Source organism: Helianthus annuus, chromosome 9 (genome assembly GCF_002127325.2).
Source record: "Helianthus annuus cultivar XRQ/B chromosome 9, HanXRQr2.0-SUNRISE, whole genome shotgun sequence".
NCBI classification, from domain to species: domain Eukaryota; kingdom Viridiplantae; phylum Streptophyta; class Magnoliopsida; order Asterales; family Asteraceae; genus Helianthus; species Helianthus annuus.
The window spans coordinates 34,912,486-34,920,430 of record NC_035441.2 but is presented as its reverse complement, the minus strand read 5'-3'; the positions used below and the strand labels follow the sequence as shown (position 1 = coordinate 34,920,430).

Below are 7,945 nucleotides of genomic sequence, written 5' to 3'. Positions count from 1 at the left end.
ACATTCTCACATACATGAAATTAAAAATCTAATTAAGTTTAAAATCAAAAGGTTGTGATAAATCGAATCAGAAATCCTACTTTTCTGTTGGTGATCCACCAATGCTTTTTTTTCAACATAGGCGTGAGAAGGAGATACAACCATTGATGTTGTTGATAGGTGGTGATCAAGCATCAAAACCTCATCATGCAGTGTGAGAGAGATGAGGGGAAAAAATTTTAATGTAAGAGAAGGGGTTAGGTAACTATAGTTGGCCATTGAATTTTTTTTTTTTTTTTTTTTTTTTTTGTTCAATCTGGGGTGAAAATAAGAATACGGTGAGAAACTAAGGAGATAAAGTTGTAGGTCTCAAGAAAAAGGAGTAAAAACCATCAAAGCAGATCGTAAACACCCGCCCCTAACTTCAATAAAAACATCTTTCACCGTAATATCAAAACTAGTTAAAGAAAACAAGATCTTATAAGACAACTCATAAGTCATAAATATACCGTGCAAATCGATATCCAAGCGTTAACAACCTAAATCCCATTCAACAAACAATTTGAGTTTATCTAATTCAAGCTCGAAATATATAACGAGTTGAACACGGACATACAAGGGCTTGACTCGAACTTTCATCTAGTTTTGAAGCCTTATTTGTAGGTGTACTATATAAATTGGAATTATTATTAATGAAGTAATCATAGGATCTTCTTATTGTCAAGTTTTGTTACAACTTTTAGGAAAACTAGATTTTTCATTTTTTGATAATAATCCATACCGATGACAACTTGACCAGTCCTAAATTTTATTTTCGTTGTCAAGAGCAATTACATTTTATCATAGAAATAACTCTATTTGTCCTTAGTGGAGAGTTCAAATGAGAAGAAATTTTTTGTAAGAATAAAGAAGAACAATCTTCAACCAATAAGAATGCTTCATTTTACTTCATTTAATTTTTGTATTTAATATGAGTGTAGGGGTATATTGGTAAAATTAGATAGATCATTAATTGTTAGTCTTCCTTTTTAATAGCTAACTAAATTAAATTTGTAACTTATTTTCAAAAAAAATATATTTTTTCAAAGAAGAAAAATATTAATTTAAAGTGTAGGATAAATTATGAGGTGTGTAGGATGAATTACGAGTTGTGTAGGATAAATTTCAGTATGTGTAGGATAAATTTCAAAAATGTGTAGGATAAATTTTGATGTGTGTAGACAACAATTTTAGTGTTGAGAATGATAGTCTTTATGACTAATTAATTAGTCAAAAACAATAATAAATGAGATAAGAGAAAAACTATTTAATGTTTTACAATTGTACCCTTTGTTCTTTTTCTTCTCAATTTAATTTTCTTCTCAAATGAACCTCCCCCTTTGTCCTTAGTCGATAATAAACATATCAGTAACTCTTACCATTTACAATACCCGTAACATAGATTACCTTATTGTTCTATTTCTAAAAGAAGTGCAAAAACCAATAATTTTCATATCTAAAAGTAACCAGTCGCCCAACAATGAGGTATATTCCACACAGATGGTTCGTTCTTGTAGATATGTGTGCCCCTTCCCTTTCCTTTTCGGTCGCCAAAAGGCCAACGGCTACTTTTATCTTCTCCGGACAACGATCTAATTTGCTCCTCAGTATTCTGCTGCCCAACCATTTTATGAGCCGATTCGCGATCAACCTACAACAATTCGAAGTCGTTATAACACTCGAAATTAAATTAATTACTACATCAATCTATTTACTAAAAATTGTTGAAGCTTACACCAAATGCAACTTCAAGAACTTCGATACTGAACGCGTTGTAGAATGATGACTCTGCATTACCACCTCCTATGCTAAAGAGCTGAAACCGGAGATTTAGTTAGAAACTTAGCTTAAAAACTATCGAATTGGATTGTATTCGAATTGGTTATTAGTATTTCACCTGCAATTCACCGGGGACGGAGACCGAATGTAGAATCTTCGCCAAAACAAGGCGTCCGTTGTTGTCGATGTTGATTAGATACGCGGTGATTCACACCGATACATAGAAGAGTTCCCCGCGCTTAATGTTATGGCTTTGTCGCGAATCTCCTTCGATCAGAGTAATCATTCCCTGGCCTACAAATTATATCAAAACGCATGAATTGAATTAACTTTATTTTTTTAGCATGTAGTGAGAAATCGATAGTGTTAGCTACGTAATAAAGAACATCGGCGTCCCAATGGTTTGGTACAACGAACGTTTGATGTTCGGCTTCGAGAAATGCAGCGCGGTATTTCTCGATGTCGTTGAAAAGGTCGAAACCCGCTTTCTTTTTTATCATACCACTATACCAGCAAGTAAACGCCATAGGACCATAATAGCACTTGTGATCAGATTTACCAAAAAGTGGGCCTTCCAAGAGCTGTGAGTTCAGCAATGCCTCTGCCAGCCAAGAAAAAACAAGAGCTAAAATTGAGAGACAAAAGGAAAATAAAATAAAGCAATTAAATGAAGTAATAAAAATAAGTAGAATTATCCAACCTCTGCAGCTCCAATGAATAAAAATTGTGTTTTGCCAAAGATTCGCCAACTAATTTTAGTGCAGAAATAAGCCCTGCAAGCACCACTGATGATGTCCCCCTAAAAAAAAATAAGAAGACCTTTAGCTAAGGGTGGTAATTTGAACCATATACTTACATAGGGTCGATCTGCATTGTCATTTCATACAGGCATCCGTAAGTCAAACTGGAAAAAATTGATATAAGAGGGGGGGACGTATATCTAACCCATTTGACCCGCCCCATCTCGCCACCGATATTTCGATTCTGAGACCATTATGATGTTTGGTGTTTAGTGATGTAAATTTTTATATTACTTTGTCATGTGAATTTTTGTATCACTTTGTCATTTCCTCATTTGAATTATCATTTGACATGACATGCTTAGAGAGACGGCTAATTTTCTTTATTTTATACTTGTAAACAAAATCAATTCTTCATTCAACGGAATCTCGATGAAATTACAATTAGAAAGCATATTTATATTTAGAAACCATCACTTTCTAGTTTATTTGTTTCAGTGAGTTTGGTTGTAAAGTTCTAAGAATAAAGCGTGAGTTTAATTGTCTACCGATTCTAACTAATATGTGATTTTAATTGTCTATCGATTCTAACTAATATGTATGTGCCATTGTTCATAAATATATATATACTAACGTGTGTATAACTAAGGGAAACAAAAAGAAAGCTTACCTGAATCATGAAGGGAAAAAAGCATCAGATCCGCAGATGTGGAACTTGTTGGTGATGCCTTGACAGTTTCCGTTGTGTGGCATTTGGTGTGGTGTGCGGGTATCGAACGATGAGGGGAAGAGACAAAAATCGACTATGAGTCATGATATAAGGGGTGCTCCTACAATCAAGCATGGTCGATGATTGCTTAGGACCGTTGAACCTCTTCTAAGTTGCTGTACCAATTACCTGTGGAGATCGACATCAACGTGGGGATGTAAACGTGTTTTTTTCTTAAAAGCATCGATTTGACCCAACTAAGTTGATGCTTTTTTAAAATGTCCCGTCAAGACCCAACCAAAATTGTTTTTATAAAGCCACCCGTTTTGACCTGAGCTCATTTTGACATAATCTTTTTTTGACCAAACCTAGTTTGACCCAAACCCATTCTGACCCACCCATCTGTTAGAAAATGAAAGTAACCAGCCCCTCTATCACATTTTTAGCTGTTACAAATGCAAACCTTGTTTCATCAGCCACTGCTGCAAGTTGTCCCTACAACAGTGCCACCTGGTGCAAGCTGAAAACATGAAAACCTATGTCGGTCAAGATTCAGACACACAAATCATGAAAGCATCTTACAAGTCAAGAATCACTCATTACTCTTGGTATAAAGTTTTTTCACATAGAAAATGTAAATTTTGCAAAAGCTTAATATTATTACATACCTGATCTATTATGATGATGGCGGACGAGTGGTGGGATACAAACCAGATAGATGTAGTACGAAAAGCCACAAGAACAGGTGCGGCTCCAAAATTTTATTGATGGGTATACCATTAATGGTTAACTTGGTGATCTTTATAAATGCTCCAGCAAAGGTTTGCTTTTACAAAACATAATAAATTTTATATTTTTTTATATTGTTAAGAATATGATTTTATGTTTTCTTTTTTTTTTGTGAATAGAAACGATCAAACTACTCGTTGATTCGCGAGAAACAAGCCTATGTTGCCTTAAATCAACAACTATTATTCATCATTTCATCATTGCTAACCACAAACTTACAATACAGTGTTGAAAACTGATGCTTCCTGTGTAGAACCCTTCACCACCAGGGTCCTCATGCTTGGACTGGGTAAGACAACCAATGTCCTCATGACAGCTGACCAACCGATAGGGCGTTACCACATTGTTGCACGAACATATGCTAGTGCACAAGGTGCACCATTTGACAACACACCACTATAGTTAGTTTGGGGTACAAATCTGCAACTTCAAAGCAAATTATGCTACCTCTCCCGGCTACTGATCTAATTCAATAGTGAAACGACCAAAATACCCATCCCCCGATCTAATTCAAAAACAATGATTTGATGTATAAAACTACAACAGAGTTTGTGCCATTTTACAAAATTTTGGCATGTTAGACGTTAAAGACATGCAGGAACATTGGAAAATGACTAAAAAAACCCAAGGTTATACACCAAATCATTGCTTATTGATAGATTGACGCAAGTGTATACTTCTCTATTAATAAATGGTACCTTTGAAACAAAATTTAGCAACAAATAACATATGAAGATAACACGAATACAATAAGCCAATTTACCATTATTGGAGTTTTTGTCATCGCCCAAACCTCCAAAGGTGCATCGCGAAGCATGATCAAAAGATACCTACATTATACATTAAGGTTGTGTCAATAAAAGTTACAGCAGCATGTAGATTTTTGTTATTAAAAAACAAACCACTAGATACCTACATTATACATTAAGGTTGTGTCAATAAAAGTTACAGCAGCATGTAGATTTTTGTTATTAAAAAACAAACCACTTTCATATTTGTGATGAGTAAAAACAATATATATGTTATTTGTGATAAGTTCCAGAAGACAGACGACACCCACAGAGCTCTAATTGGCGCACGCGCAGGCTTTTGTAGAACCCTAAATGTTCAATTATGACCACTGCGAAGGCATGTAACAACAAGCCTATCGACAAAGCCTTCGGATTTATGTCCCTAATTACGTTTAATACAACTTTTGCATCATTATGTATGTTCCAGTTTCGTTAATTCCTTATATGTTGCACCATCTTCCACCTTTTAACTTTCTCTTCTCTCTCTTTAATTTTTCTATTCACAAACTTTGATCCCAAAACAAATCAATCGAGCGTTTTTATGTAAAAATACTACACAAAATACAACAGATGGCAGATCTAGGGTTACAATCACAAGTTTGGTGCATCGGAAGAACACATATAATAAATAAGAAATTGATAAAGATAGATGTAACCAGAGTGGGGGGGTTGATACCTAACGGCGAAAGAAGAAAACCCCTTTGTAATCGGTGTCGTGGTAGACCGGAGATGATGACGGTGAGTAACAGAGGGTCACCGGATAATGTTGCCTTCATGTCACTTCACTCACATCACCCTGGTCGTTCTTCGGAACCATAGTCTCGTCGTCGTGTCCCGAGTAACAGAGGGTCACCGGATAATGTTGCCGGCGACTGTGCACTCTCTCTCTCTAGGCCCCTCTCCCCCCATTATCTTTCTGGATTATTCTCTCTCTATCATGAATTGAAACAAGATTCAAGGAAGTGAATGGATTAGAAACCGATGAATTTAATAGGATGGCTATCAGACAATGAATGCGGCATTCAATCCTATTGTAAAATCTCAGTTTTAGCCCTAAGGCGTCTTAAAAATAATTCCAGATGTCTATTGTAATGGCTTGCACACTCTTGTGTATCATGCTTCAAAATTTGTACTTGTAGTAAAATTACAATTTTGTCCATCACTTCTCCTTTTTAATATAGTATAGATTAGTCATAGTTTAGATTATTTAGAGGAAAACTAGATTTTTAATTATTAGTCAAAATATGTTTTTAAGAGCAATTTCCTTTTAAGAGAGAAATAACGCTATTTGTCCCTAATGACAATTAGTCATAGTTTTAGATAATTTAGAATATATCTCTATCTGTACTTTCTATAAAAGAAGAAATCCTAATGATATAAGAAAAGCTGATGTGTCAGCAGGAGAGCATGTCTAACAAGGCTTTTCTTATGTCATTATTACATCATAAAGCCTAATATATAAATCACTTTAATTTGATTTCAGAGCACTCTTGTGTATTCAAATGGTCTGGCCCACATTCCAAAGGGCAAACCACTGCCCTTCTATAAGAAAGTAGCAGATGTTTCCTTTGGCAAAGGTATACCTAGCAGCAAATGTTTTGAAATTGCGGGTAATTTGAAATTCAAAATGCATGAGGATATGTAATTTTCAATTAATGCATGTCACTCACTCACTTCTGTCAATTATCTTCTTATATAAATGAATTCTCTACTTTTGTATTTTCAAACCACATTTCTAATGTATCTCTCTCTCAAATCCCTTCTTCTCAATACTCGGCATTTGTTCATAAAGGATAACAGAAAACTGAAGCTCTCTCTGTCCCACTTTCAGAAAAAATTTTGGGGATATGTGGTTTGCCTTGATCATGGTAATGTGATATATATGATTATGTTTGTTTTTCTTTTTAATTTTTACTAAAGTTTTGTTATCTGAGTTATGACTAAATGATGATTGTGAATGATCTGCTACAGATGATGATGATGATGATTGTTCTACGGTTGTTTCCAGTGTCATTGTTTCAACATCGTTTAAAGTATGTGTTTTTTGCTACTCCAGTTTTGAAATTTTGAATTCTTAATTTTCAAGTGATATACTCTAATTCTCGCTTTATATTTCAGTCTAATCACAGTTGTTTGAAATTCATACAATCTGCTGCGGGTTATTATAGGTTTGTATTAAAAGAAGCATAAAGTTAAATTAAACACAAAGAAAGATTATTAATAATGTACATTTCAATGATGATTATATATATATATGATTTTGGGCAGATGATGATGATGTAGAACCCGCAGTAGTTCCTACTAACGCAAGAAAGCATCTGCTACTGCTGTAAGATAAGATTTTATCTTACTAGAGTAATGGTATTTCCTGCCTTTTTTGTATTAAAAGAAGAATAAAGTTTGGTTTAAAGCAGCTCTTTATGAACAAAGTTAAGGATTATGTATATGAGGACAAGGCTACTCTTCAACAGCTGAAGAAGTGTTTTCATGTACTGCATCTTGATTTGTTCACGAGAGATCAGGTTTCTAGAAACCTGATATTGATGCATTGAGTACTTCCGTGGAGTTCATGGCGATTGTCGAAGATATACATTGATGGAGTTTAAAGCTAAAAACACTAAATTTTAAGCTAAAAGCATTAAATTTTTGCTCTTAGGTTCATAAATTTCTTGGTGGTGTTGTTAGATTTTAAAGTTTCGTTGTAATTTTAAGCTGAATAAGTATTATTATATAATTTTTAATATCATCTGATTATTGCAGATTGGTAATTTTGATGTAGAAGTGAAATTGTTTCTGAGTTTAATTAGATTATGTTGATATTGTACCAATTTATGTTAGTGTATAGAGAACATCTGATCTAAATCATCATCTGCTGATCTAACGGCTGTTTGACTTGCTACTGTTGTCAATTGCCAACATCTGTTGTTGCCAACATCTGTTTGACTTGCTACTGTTGGAAACAGGAGAGGCTTCAACAGATGTTCGCAATATCTTTGTATTCCAAATAAATAGATTTTTTACCTGAGTTATGAGTAAATGATGATTGCTGATGTGTCAATTTTTTATCTGAGATTTTTTATCTGAGTTAAAATACATTTAATTTCAAACTACCGCTCTAT

General features: G+C 34.3%; 1 long non-coding RNA gene across 5 annotated transcripts; it reads right to left on the bottom strand.

Moving 5' to 3' along the window:
• Nucleotides 1-1,373: 1,373 nt before the first annotated feature.
• LOC110877410 lies at nt 1,374-5,783 on the bottom strand. 5 transcript variants are annotated; one of them, XR_004866901.1, is made up of 10 exons: nt 5,503-5,783; nt 4,799-4,865; nt 3,915-4,396; nt 3,710-3,766; nt 3,208-3,435; nt 2,498-2,596; nt 2,300-2,398; nt 1,916-2,091; nt 1,754-1,834; nt 1,374-1,669 (listed from the first exon to the last, which is right to left on the bottom strand). It is a non-coding gene; the product is annotated as an uncharacterized LOC110877410 (long non-coding RNA). The 5 variants fall into 5 exon arrangements; XR_002557014.2 differs by having other exon boundaries at nt 3,710-4,396; XR_004866902.1 differs by having other exon boundaries at nt 2,308-2,398; nt 3,710-4,396.
• Between the last annotated feature and the right edge of the window lie 2,162 nt (nt 5,784-7,945).